The sequence below is a fragment of the Lepidochelys olivacea genome (assembly GCF_965140295.1).
Source record: "Lepidochelys olivacea isolate rLepOli2 genome assembly, chromosome: 13".
NCBI lineage: Eukaryota > Metazoa > Chordata > Testudines > Cheloniidae > Lepidochelys > Lepidochelys olivacea.
The window spans coordinates 18,101,731-18,115,760 of NC_140423.1; the positions used below are offsets into that span (position 1 = coordinate 18,101,731).

The window sequence follows — 14,030 nt, forward strand, 5'->3', positions numbered from 1 at the left end:
TTCGACCTCAACTCCTCGTGTAGACCAGGGCTAAATTAGTTAAGGTTTGCAACACTTCATGCAGCGACACTTAATTTGATTGAAAAATCTGTGCTTTAAAGCCTTCCTCTCAAGTAAAATATTACCTCCCATGGCAGCCACTTATACACAAGAGAGAAATAGGAATGCCTGTCCTTGTTTTAAATATCTCCACTGGTCTGATCAAGTTAAGTCAGTTGTGAAACTGATCTCTGGAGCCTTGAGTCAAGGAGACCCTCCACCAGGTCAAGGCTCCTAGGCCTCTGCAGCTCATAAAGCATCATTTCTGGCAGTAAGAAATTTCCTTGGTGTTTATGTCAAATATGTTGTTTATTATTCTTGTTTCTCAAATTCTAATAATCACATATGTATTCTGATGTCAAAAATGCCATTTTTAACAGCTCAAATGGGACTCTGGCACTGCAGAAAAAAAGGAAAACTAACAACTTGGTCAAAGTCATTTCTCACTTTTATTTCCATTCCTTGGGGCAGGATCTGCCAGCTTTTGGGGCCCTAAGGCTTTCTTCAGAGTAGTTTTTCCATGCCGGAGAGAAAGCGCAGACCGTAAAACTCAGCCATCACTGTCAGGGAATTACCCGTCTCCTAGAACTTTGGGGGAAGGCAGGGGAAGCAGCAACACCAGCAAGACTTTTTCAGAACTTGTAATCAACAGGAGCGTGGTCACTGAGATTCATTCTCACACAGTCTTCTCCTCTGTAGTTTGAAGCACGTATAATGGTACTGAACTACAAAGACTTTCTCCTGGGACTGTCACCAACATACTCGTTCACAGTGCATATAATGGGTATGAGGCTGGAGTCAGTATTACTAAGTTCTAGCTTTACTTCCGTCACTGGCATGCTGGCAGCAGTGTTCCCTCTAATTTTTTACGTCCATGTGCGGAATGAATTTTGTTATGTGCACCAATATGGAGGTGACACATCACCATCATATTGGTGCACATAACAAAGTTCATGTGAGGCCGAGGGGTTCGGAGTATGGGAGAGGGCTCAGGGCTGGGGCAGAGGGTTGGGGTACGGGAGGGGGTGTGGGCTCTGGCTGGGGGCCAGGGATGAGGGGTTTGGGGTGCAGGAGGGGGCTCAGGACTGGGGCAGAGGGTTGGGGTGCAGGGGCTCTGGGGTGGGGTCAGGGATGAAGGCTTTGGGGTGCAGGCTGCCCTGCGGCTGCAGTGGAGAGAGAGGACTCCCCCCAGCCCTCTCTCGCCATAGCAGCTCGGGGTCAGGGGAGAGGCACCTCTCTCCGGCCACGGCTGCTCCAGCAGGGCTGGGCTGGGCCGAGGGAGGGGCTCCTCTCCCCGGCAGCTCCAGCAGGCCTGAGCCTGGCTGGGCAAAGGGAGGAGGGGTTCCTCTCCCTCAGCCACGGCAAGTCCGGGGCAGGTCTGTGCTGGGGCCAGTGGGGAGGGGCGCCTCTTCCCAACACAGCAGGTCCATGCTGGGGGAGAGACATCTCTCCCCATCACAGCCCTGAGCTCCTGCGCACGGCTTAATAGGCAGCTGCATGGCCACACAGTTTAGAGGAAACTTAGATGCTGTGTGAACTTGAGGAAGTCACTTCGCCGCTCTGTGCCTCGGTTTCCCCATCTGCCACAGTAGGACTAGTAAAGTGTAACTAATCAATATTTTTGAAACCTTGTGAAATTCCCAAATGAAAGATACTAATACAAGTCTAAGTAAGGGTCCTGTACTTAAACCTGAAATTTGCTTTGTGCTTGCTCACTTAGGTGCAGGCCTTGTTCCGACTGAAGTAAAGGACAGAACTTTCTTGAGCCTCATACAAAATGTTTAGCTATTTTAGTAAGAATTGTGCACAATAGACTTGTATGGTTGTTACTGAATTTCAGGTGAGGGACATCATTGCTGACTAAAGCAAGAAAGCACTCTGTAAGGAAACAAATTAATGAAATATTGCTGGGACTGATATAAACAGGTTAGACCTGAGCCCTTCCTAAAGCCATGAGAGGGAACAACTGAGACAGCCCCAGCTCCGATGGGGATTTGAAGATTTTTCCTTAAGTACCACCCAGGGCTGCTTTTCCCCCTACTATCTCTCTCCTTTCCTTGGGTTCTCCATATTATGAGGGCAGTCCACAGGTGTCACTTGAACTTGTTATGGAGAGAGATATAGTTATTGTTTATTTGTATTGTAGTTGCACCCACAGTGCACAGTACTCACACGTACATATATCAAGCCACATTCCCTGATTTATTAAAGTATCAAGGCCACAGAATTTCATTGCCCTTGATGACATCTGCACTTCTGGAAGGTAAATTCCATGGAAAACAAATTTAATGGGTGCATAAAATCAGTGATGTTGGCTCTGGCCTGAAGCTAAAAAAAACATAGATTGCATTGAAACCTAATTTGGTTTTGGTTCTTTTTATAGCTTTTAAAACTTGTCTTAAGCATCTGAGTCATAGTCTAGTGTTAGATAATGAATACACTGTAGAGCTATATATTTGCAAATGGCTCAGTTTATATCGATATACAGTATATACTAAAGGTACCATATATGGATTTTCCTTGGGATGCAGTATTTTAAACCAGGAGATTAGGGTCCAGGAAAAGCCTGTAATAAATCAATGGAGTGTAATGAAAAAGTCTCCTTTTGTCTATGTTTTGCTTTGTACCATAATAAAACTAATTTATTAGACTCAATTGAATGTTAGAATATTTTTTTAAGACTTGACATATACAGCCTATACTGCACTCTGGAGACTGAACTTTCATTACTTGCTCTCCCACTCCGTTTGAACACTGAAGCTGAAAGAGTAGCCGTGGGTTTATGAAATCTTAGGATGCCAGGCAATGAGGTAACTCCTTTTTATGCACGTTGGGGAAATCCAGTGGGATTTTAAAAATCGACCATATACTTATTGAGATGGTAGTCATAAACCTCTGGAATGGGATTTTACATTGGCAGTACTAGGGTGTGGGGAAGTTTTATAACACTCTAAAGCCATATAGCCATCTCTGGAAGCGGGAGTGCAAGATGAGACTTCGTTTAAAAAAAGAAAGCAACGAAGTCAAATTCATTCCTGAAACTTCACTGGAGTTACAAGCCCCAATACATTTAAAAAAAAAAAGATATTCTTGGAATACCTGTAAAGGGAAGTTGGTGCTACATAATAAATTTACCTCTTTAGTTTTGAAATGTAATATTGTGCCATGCATGTAAAAATAACAATCTAATTAGGTAACAATTTCAGTCACCTCTGCACAATTAATTGTAGCTTATTTATAAGTGAAAAGAAGCTTTCATAAAAGCAATTTGTTTTTGTGCAAGTCCAAGCTGAATAAATGTCATATATTATCGGATGGGATCTTACTGTTTTCCAGATCTTTAGTGGTCCCCAGATTGATAACCAAAGGAGACAAACCAGCTGTCATGCGTTGAATAGTGTTTTGGAATATGCTGAAATCATAGAGGAAGTTTGTTAGTGTAGCACTATATCCTATTCATTATCTGCCAGCTGAGATATTGCAGAGTTTGCATTTGTTGTCATGAAGATAGATGGCTACTAGAAAGAATCTATTATAACTTTACACCATTCCAGTCTGCACTGTCCCTCCTGTCAGCTTACTATGGAGCTATTTCCACAACAACTGCCAAAGAATTTATTTGTATCCTTTCTGAATATACAAGATCATTACCTCTGCAGCCAAAACAACCATTTGACTGAAGATCCTTCTAGCTGACAAATTATTACACATTTAAGAAGGGCAGTTTAGAGTCTAGATGGCAACAGTTCTAAGTATTTTCCCTTTTATTTCTAACCTGCTAGCTGATGGGGCCAGGGATGGAGGGAAGGATATTTTTTTGCTTTTAAAATGTTTGGTGTTACTATTGCACTCATATTTACATTCCCATTTTGCGCACTTACTGAAGTTGTGCATTTCAACCTGGTAAATTCACAGGCAGTCAGCTAATTAGTTACATTTGCAGTCACATATTCAGTTGCACGTATAATAATGATGAAAATGGCATGTACAAATTACACACAAACATGTGCATTTTTACATGCCTTTGTGCATGCCTGGTTCTAAACTCTTGAATCCAATGTTATTTTCTTAACATATTAAAATTCATAAACATGGAGGTTTTGCTATATATTTTTTAACAACTGGTGATTGAAGTTATTGTACTAGAAAGTGAGATTTGAAACAAGCAAAGAACGTACCCAGGCAGCGACCAAGCTTCCCCACATAGCTCTGCCAATGCACCCCAGTGCTGATTTTCAGCTCCCCCCTTTCTACTGGCCTTATGTCTCTGTAATGCCATAAGAGGTCTTCTGCTCAAAGCCAATTTACTTTGTGTAAGAGAATTTGGCTGTGTGGGAAGAATTTTGGAGCAAAGCCAGAATACTGCACACCAGACCACAGAGGGTATTCAGGTGCCCAAATCACCATGTAGGCTGACTACGCTCCTCTCTCTCTCTGAAAGAAGACACAGACTGTACTATGCACAGAAGTAATCTAACCGTGATATGCAGGCAGAGTAGGAATTAATGTGCTGCCTGGTAGCAGTGGTGTTAGGGGTTTTAATGTACTCAATCTTTGATGCTCATGGAAATGTTTTCCCACTCCAGGGAACCTAAACACGCCCTGAATAAAAGATTACAACAACATTAAACTAATATCATCACTGTTACTGAGCACACTGAATTCTGTTCTACCGGCAAAGGACAATTAGATCAGAATAGCTTTTAACATTGCAATTTCCTTCTCCACTCAGATGTAGAAGATAAGGAGGTACCACTACTCAGGCAACAGACAGGCATAGGTATCCTTGGGATTAACAAAGAGGATGGCATTACACAGCCTAAGCCCTGGCATCCATAGCACAGACTCCTTTCCAAACAGCAGAACCCCTCATAGCCTTGATTTGACTCTGGCCAGTTGATGTAACTTCTCCTGTTAAACCATTCTAGCCTTGAACTTAAATATCTAGCCACCCACAGCTGCTGCTGATTTGTTGTCACTTTATCCTGTTTGTCAGGGTCCAAATGTGACTTTTAGGGACAAATTCAGCCCTGGTGTGAAGTCACCTAACTGGACGTCTAAACAACCACGGAAATCAACATCGGTAAGGTAACACCTTTTATTGGACCAACTTCTGCTGGTGAGAGAGACAAGTTTTGGAGCTACACAGAGCTCTTCTTCAGGTCTGGGAAACAACTCTGCATACTGAAATCAATGCCAGTCAGAATATATAAATGTTATAAACAGCATAATAATGTATGGGAGGAGCCAGCCAGAGACTCCAGCCAGTAGGACCAGAAGCAGCCAGAACAGGGCCCTTTGGACATTCAGAGAACTTTCTACTGTTTGACTGGATTTTCTGTCCTGTGCTGTTAGGTTGTTTCCACCACCCTCCTCTTCCCTCACAGTCACTGTTACAAATTTAGCCAAGCTCCCTTTCCTGGATGCTCACAGACTGTGATGGGATTCAAACGTTGAATCCCTGTAGGCTTTAAGCTTCCGGAGTCTGTTCAGAATCCAAACACTACCCATAGCTTAGGGTGTCTAGGCACACCTTTGGGGTGCACATCCTCTGTCTAGGCCCTCCTCTTGAGAGCTGAGACCTCCACAGTCCAACTGCCTAGCCCCTGGGACCAGTACTGACAACCCCAGTCTCCTCCATCGCTTAAAAACACCCTTTTCCAGAACTCCAGCAGTGAGGGTCTTCTGGGCCCACAGGTAAATCTTCAAGGGCACACAACAGTTGCAGCATGACACACACACAGACTTTGCACAGGATTCCAAAACTCTATTTCTCCTTACAGATGAACTAGAGCACAAGAGAGTACAGCTCATATACAAAACAACAAACACCCTGAATTAAATGCCCCGCACTCTAGCTTACCCTTTGTCTGTGTTCAGGAATGCAGGATTGCCCCTGCCTCATCAGGCTCCTGACACAACTTCAGCGATTGTCACCACCTCAAGCAGAGGGAAGACCCTGAATAGATCTTCTCCTGGTCTTCTATACTCTTCCGGCCCCTCTGTCAGGTGATCTCCTGATAGGTTGCCAGGCATCTGGTTTTTGACCGGAACGCTCAGTCGAAAACGGACCCTGGTGGCTCCGGCCATTAAAAATCTGGTCAGTGGCCCTAGGTGTAGGGGCAGCCAGGGGGCTCCACAGCTCCCATTGGCCGGGAACCAGAATTAATAAATTGTACAGATTCCCTTGTATCCCACATATCTCTTGGGTGTGGTGTTCTGTCCCCTCTAGTGGAACTGAGACCACTTAGAGATTAATGAGTCTACTACAACCTTAGCTAAGAGCCATGTGGCTTTTAGCTCATGCAGTAGAGGCTCCAGAGGTCCCAGGTTTGATCCTACCTGACGACGACTGGGGTCTGTTGGTGATAGACCCTAAATCAGGGCACTCTTCTCCTCAGCTACCAATCTTACCCTTTCTGCCCTGCCATGTCCACCTCATCTTCCTTTTCTTTCCATTTAGCTTATGTCCTCTCCAAAGTAACCCCAACCCCACAAAAATCGTGGAAGTAGCACTCTGTTTACTCTGCCTCGTGCATGCAGTTGTGGTGACTATGTGTAAGGGGACTGTTGCCCCCTTACTAACATTCAGGGGGGTGTTTTGGTTGGCTAGCTCCCAGTACTAAAAAGGGGGAAGGGTCGATGGGAATCAGGACCCTGAGACTGACAGCCCCCAGGAACAATGGGGAGAGGCCAATGCTCCAGCTCAGCCTGAATGACAGGGCGAGCAGGCTAATCAGGGAGTCAGGAGACCAGGGAGGTCCCGTCCTCCGTGTGAGCTGGAATTGCCGCCTGGGTCAGACAGAGTGGGGCTGAGTGATCTAGCCAACTTTCTACCCACCTTATAGTGCATTCATCCAGCCCATACTTCTTTAACTTGCTGACAAGAATACTGTGGGAGACCGTGTCAAAAGCTTTGCTAAAGTCAAGAATCAATACATCCACTGCTTTCCCTTCATCCACAGAACCAGTAATCTCATCATAGAAGGCGATTAGATTAGTCAGGCATGACCTTCCCTTGGTGAATCCATGCTGACTGTTCCTGATCACTTTCCTCTCATGTAAGTGCTTCAGGATTGATTCTTTGAGGACCTGCTCCATGATTTTTCCGGGGACTGAGGTGAGGCTGACTGGCCTGTAGTTCCCAGGATCCTCCTTCTTCCCTTTTTTAAAAGATTGGCACTACATTAGCCTTTTTCCAGTCATCCGGGACTTCCCCCGTTCGCCACGAGTTTTCAAAGATAATGACCAATGGCTCTGCAATCACAGCTGCCAATTCCTTTAGCACTCTCGGATGCAACTCGTCCGGCCCCATGGACTTGTGCACGTCCAGCTTTTCTAAATAGTCCCTAACCACCTCTTTCTCCACAGAGGGCTGGCCATCTATTCCCCATGTTGTGATGCCCAGCGCAGCAGTCTGGGAGCTGACCTTGTTCGTGAAGACAGAGGCAAAAAAAGCATTGAGTACATTAGCTTTTTCCACATCCTCTGTCACTAGGTTGCCTCCCTCATTCATTAAGGGGCCCACACTTTCCTTGGCTTTCTTCTTGTTACCAACATACCTGAAGAAACCCTTCTTGTTACTCTTGACATCTCTCGCTAGCTGCAGCTCCAGGTGCGATTTGGCCCTCCTGATTTCATTGCTACATGCCTGAGCAATATTTTTAAACTCTTCCCTGGTCGTATGTCCAACCTTCCACTTCTTGTAAGTTTCTTTTTTATGTTTAAGATCCGCTAGGATTTCACCGTTAAGCCAAGCTGGTCGCCTGCCATATTTACTATTCTTTCGACACATCGGGATGGTTTGTCCCTGTAACCTCAACAGGGATTCCTTGAAATACAGCCAGCTCTCCTGGACTCCTTTCCCCTTCATGTTAGTCCCCCAGGGGATCCTACCCATCTGTTCCCTGAGGGAGTCGAAGTCTGCTTTCCTGAAGTCCAGGGTCCGTATCCTGCTGCTTACCTTTCTTCCCTGTGTCAGGATCCTGAACTCAACCAACTCATGGTCACTGCCTCCCAGATTCCCATCCACTTTTGCTTCCCCCACTAATTCTACCTGGTTTGTGAGCAGCAGGTCAAGAAAAGCTCCCCCCCTAGTTGGCTCCTCTAGCACTTGCACCAGGAAATTGTCCCCTATGCTTTCCAAAAACTTCCTGGATTGTCTATGCACCGCTGTATTGCTCTCCCAGCAGATACCAGGAAAATTAAAGTCACCCATGAGAACCAGGGCGTGCGATCTAGTAGCTTCTGCGAGCTGCTGGAAGAAAGCCTCATCCACCTCATCCCCCTGGTCCGCTGGTCTATAGCAGACTGCCACCACTACATCATTCTTGTTGCTCACACTTCTAAAATTAATCCAGAGACACTCAGGTTTTTCTGCAGTTTCGTACCGGAGCTCTGAGCAGTCATACTGCTCCCTTACATACAGTGCTACTCCCCCACCTTTTCTGCCCTGCCTGTCCTTCCTGAACAGTTTATAACCATCCATGACAGTACTCCAGTCATGTGAGTTATCCCACCAAGTCTCTGTTATTCCAATCACGTCATAATTCTTTGACATCACCAGGAACTCCAGTGATCAATGGCTCCATGTCTAGTTGGCAGCCGGTGTCAAGTGGAGTGCCCCAGGGGTCGGTCCTGGGGCCGGTTTTGTTCAATATCTTCATAAATGATCTGGAGGATGGTGTGGATTGCACTCTCAGCAAATTTGCGGATGATACTAAACTGGGAGGAGTGGTAGATACGCTGGAGGGCAGGGATAGGATACAGAGGGACCTAGGCAAATTGGAGGATTGGGCCAAAAGAAATCTGATGAGGTTCAATAAGGATAAGTGCAGGATCCTGCACTTAGGACGGAAGAACCCAATGCACAGCTACAGACTAGGGACCGAATGGCTAGGCAGCAGTTCTGCGGAAAAGGACCTAGGGATGACAGTGGACGAGAAGCTGGATATGAGTCAGCAGTGTGCCCTTGTTGCCAAGAAGGCCAATGGCATTTTGGGATGTATAAGTAGGGGCATAGCGAGCAGATCGAGGGACGTGATCGTCCCCCTCTATTCGACATTGGTGAGGCCTCATCTGGAGTACTGTGTCCAGTTTTGGGCCCCACACTACAAGAAGGATGTGGATAAATTGGAGAGAGTCCAGCGAAGGGCAACAAAAATGATTAGGGGACTGGAACACATGACTTATGAGGAGAGGCTGAGGGAACTGGGATTGTTTAGTCTGCAGAAGAGAAGAATGAGGGGGGATTTGATAGCTGCTTTCAACTACCTGAGAGGTGGTTCCAGAGAGGATGGTTCTAGACTATTCTCAGTGGTAGAAGAGGACAGGACAAGGAGTAATGGTTTCAAGTTGCAGTGGGGGAGGTTTAGGTTGGATATAAGGAAAAACTTTTTCACTAGGAGGGTGGTGAAACACTGGAATGCGTTACCTAGGGAGGTGGTGGAATCTCCTTCCTTAGAAGTTTTTAAGGTCAGGCTTGATAAAGCCTTGGCTGGGATGATTTAATTGGGGATTGGTCCTGCTTTGAGCAGGGGGTTGGACTAGATGACCTCCTGAGGTCCCTTCCAACCCTGATATTCTATGATTCTATGAGCTAGGAGAAAGCAGGGGCCTGAGCTAAGCTGGGGAGCAGAGGTGGGCCAGATCCAGAGGGACAAGAAAAGCAGCCCAGAGAGAGCAGACCCTGTCCTGGGAGCAGAGCTGCAGCTCCAAAGCCAGAGGCACAGCCCAGAGAGAGCAGACTTGCCCTGGGAGCAGAGCTGAGCAACCAGAGCCAGAGAAGCAGCCCAGGAAGCAGGTCAGTGCTGGGAGCAAAGTCACAGAAGCAGCCTGCACAGCAGACCTGTCCTGGGAGCAGAGCTGCAGCAACCAGAGCCAGAGGGGCCAGAGAAGCAGCCCAGGGAGCTGGAGGCAGAGCAGCAGCAGCAGTGCAGAGACCGAGTGGTGGAGCTGGGGCTGGAGCAGTCCGGAGCTGGGTGCGGTGAGCAGCTGGGGAGACCGAGGGGGACCCTGGGCAGCAGGCCCAGCACAGGGAGACGCCTCAGCCAAGAGGCTCTGCAGGCCAGGCTTGGATCGTAACCCCGACAGGGCGGGGGCGACACTGGGAAGAAGGGTCCTACCACTTAGAGCCTGAGAGCGTGTGGCCAGCACCAGAGAAAGTGTCCAACCCACAGCATCCCTGCAGCACAGCCAGGGCCTGAGAGGAAGGCCTGGGACTTACAAGGAACAGACTGTGAACTGCCCGGACATTCCAGAGACACTGTTTGTGATGTTCCCTGCCACAGAGCGGGTTGAAGTGTTTCCTTTAACCTTTCCCATTTTTCCTTATTCTTTTTAAAATTAATTGTTGATTAAATAACTTGCATTTGCTTTAACTTGTACGTAATGGTCAGTGGGTCAGAGAAGTGCCGATTGCAGAGAGAGTACCGCGGGAGTGGGGACACCCTAGCCCCTGTCCTAGGTGACCATAGCAGGGTTGGGGGTCAAGCCCCCCAGGAATCCTGGGCCCAGCCTTGCTGGAGTTACGAGGACTCTGCCAGGCAGGAGAGTGGAAGGGGAGTCCTCAAGGACAGGGAGGCCACTGGGTAAAGGAAGTGGGAGCGAGGACTCAGATCCTTTCGCTAGCCCACTTCACCGGGGTAGTGCAGATGCCAGGAAAGTTCCCCACAAGAGCAGCACTATTCCCCTGCTTACATATGCCTGCAACTTTGGCATGCCTCTGGCATGGAAGTAGCATGTGAAAGCTCTCTGAAAAGTACTCAGCTGCCTATGGGGGTTCCAAAGAATGACAAGGTCGATGATACATTGGCCACCTGAGCTGCAACCCAAGAACTGCTTTTTTAATTAATTAATTATTATTATTATTATTCTGCTATTGAGAAATATTGTTTTAACCTCTGGGCTATATAAAGTTACTGGCCACGGTTACTCAGCCTAATTACGGACATTTAATTTATACAAAACAAAGAGCAGGATGAAATACTAAATGAACTGGCCCCACTGAAATCCGTGGCAAAACTCTCCTTGTCTTCAGTGGTGCAGGATATCACCCATAATCATCTTCTGACTCAGTGAGCTAAAGCACCCCTCTTCCTTTGGGCCCCCATGGCAAGCAAGGTTAGCAGGATGCTCCAGGGCATGTTGGTGCAGCTGGCAGCATATAATCAGTGGAGAGCCTTCACTTCTATCACTTCTCCTACTGGTGTGACAAGTATGCTAATCTAGAGGGAATGGTGCAAGAATCAGCCTGTTTCCCATAGGGTTTAGGGAGTTTAAGCAGGATGATGCCTGCGTCGTTAGGCAAATGTCTTTTTTCATTTGTACTCTGTGATGGTGATGACGACAGCGATGTAATACCTGACATTTATATAGCATTTTTCATCCATGAATCTCACAACACTTTTGTAACTAGCAACCTTACTCACCAGCCTGGGGAATTATCAGCAACATCCAAATCAGTCTTTACCCTTTCCCTCTAGGTTCCATTTATTATCCAAAGCATCAACAGGAAAACAAAACTTCCAGCTGCAGCTCTCTACTCAGTCACAATGCCCAGAGCTTCCCATACAGCATCTCTCTTCCTCAGGAACTAATGCAGAATATCGACCAACTGACCCTCTCCTGAAGCTTCATGCAGCTCTTTTATAGGGAATAGCTATCTTCTTCTCTGGTAGGTCTGATTAGTGAACAGTGCCCCTGGCCTTTGGACCTTAAAGCAGGTTGCCCTGTTACAACTGTATAAAGGAAAATAAGTATCATTATCCCCATTTTACAGATGAAGACACTTGTCCAACGTCACACAGAAAAATAAAGGCAGAGCTGGAAATAAAATCTCCATCTCCTGAATCATCAGTCCATTGCCCTAGTCACTGGGCCGTGCTCCCTCAAATAACATTCACTTTATTAAATAATGCACATGTACCCTCCAATGAATTATTGACACATTTTAGAAATCTAATCTAAAAAAATAAAACCAAAAATCTTTTATGGAGTAACCAATGGCCATAAAATAGAGGGCTGTCCACATTACCACTAGAAACCATATTGTTCAAGGGTGTAATTAAGCCCATAAATTGTGCTTTGTTTATTTATTTGTATTTTTACTACTCCAACACCCTAATGCCCCCTGGCAATCTTATAAAAATGTAATAAAATGATAATACCACCTACACGTCTTTAAGCAGTGCTTTTCATGAGTAGACCTCAAAGTGCTTTACAAGCAAGGTGTCCCATTATAGTCTTTAGTCATAACCAGTCAAATTCATGTCTGTATCTTTATAACTATGTTTGGCATGTCACTGCTTTTCACTAGCCATGTATTTCAAAATTATTACCTAAAATAATGTTTAAATAGTTTAAAAATATATGCACTCTGTACTTTGGTACGATCCTCATATTTGGTTTGCTAAAGTCTGGATGAACTGATGAAAAAAGATTTGTATGCTTCAGAGCTGCCAAGAGAGAGGCTGAATCTTCTGCATTATGGGATGGTTATGGAAGTCAGTTGCCATTCAGATGTCCATCCGTCTTGTGCCAGGTGAGAAAGCAACATGGGTCTGTCTCCTCTGAGATCATAAAAATGAAGTTAAACTTCTTTAGTGGTTATAAGATTCCAGCATTTTATAGTTTATCAAACCAATTTCTCTATCCAGAGATCCTGCGGATAAAATTTATGCATCAAACAACAGAACTGTGATTACTACACAGTAACATTTTTTTGAAACATGACCAAGCTGGCTTCATGTAAAATAAACATAATCTTCAAACAGGACAAGGTGTTCAGCAGTTGTCAAATTTCATTACAATTTTAACAAGAAAATCAAACAGATTTTGAGTTCTATTTTATTTTTATCCTACTGGTAAGTTTTGCTTGTTGCATTTGTGTTTATTCATAACTTGAAGCAGGCTACTAGGGATAGGTGAAGAGTACTGAAATCAGTCCTGCTATGATGGCAGGGGATGGACTGGATAATCCAATACAGATCTTACCCAAACGATCACTTGTGTTTTATGTTTGAAAATATTAACATGTGGTAACTTTGCTGGGTTTCTAAACAGCATTGTTGCAAAGCCATTTAACATATGTTTGTTTCTACATATTGATACAAATTATTTTCCTTTTTGGAGGGCTCTGTGCAAAACGCTTCAGGATTAATTTTATTTACACCAGAATATTAAGTATTTTTTGTTGCCATTTCTCAAGTTAAAATGGATAACAAAATTACTGAGAGGTGCAATTTTATGGTCTGGTCACAGGACTAGGAGCCAGGCTCTCCTGAGTTCTAATCTTTACTATGATAATTGCTCCATCTGCAACCTTAGTCGGATCACTTAATTTCCCTGCCTCAATTTCCCCAGCTGTAAAATGAGGATAATGTATACTTATTCATCTCACAGGGTTGTTGCAAGTATTTGGTCATGTTCATAAAGTGTTTTGAAGATGCAAATCATTATGGCTCCAGTTTATGTTCACATTCAAGTCAGTTATAACTTTAATCCTTGAATGAAGACCCCAAAGAACGGTCAACATTGCTAACAAAATGGAGGAAAACTGAATACCATAAAATAATAAACAAATAAAATCTATTTTGGAAAGCTAAATAAAATGTCAGGGTATGCATGGGAAGCATAGACACCTTTAGTAAAGGTCACCAATCCAGAGGTTCTGAAAATATAAGCATTTAAAATAATGAAAGAAAATCTTACTAAATTATTACTATACCCTTGGGAAAGCCACTGTAAATCTTACGCAATGAGCAAGTCAGCTTAAACCAAACCAATAGAGTAGAAATCCTTCAGAAGAAGGGTTTTACTTATCTGCTGAATTATTTTTAAAGAATCTGTCTACTTTAGGATTCATACCATTTCAACTATAATAAATGTTCTTGGATGTTGTAGACTAAGGGTGGCTGCATCAGGCTTCAGCAGTGCTAGAAGCTAAAGGACAGGCCTGTCAACAGTGCAGCAGAGGGAGCCATAAAAAGTGC

General features: G+C 44.9%; 1 long non-coding RNA gene across 1 annotated transcript; it reads left to right on the plus strand.

Moving 5' to 3' along the window:
* The first annotated feature begins 2,791 nt into the window (after positions 1–2,791).
* Positions 2,792–12,540, plus strand: LOC311529975. The gene is made up of 3 exons (XR_014713889.1): positions 2,792–2,849; positions 5,036–5,122; positions 12,493–12,540. It is a non-coding gene; the product is annotated as an uncharacterized lncRNA (long non-coding RNA).
* Positions 12,541–14,030: the final 1,490 nt, after the last annotated feature.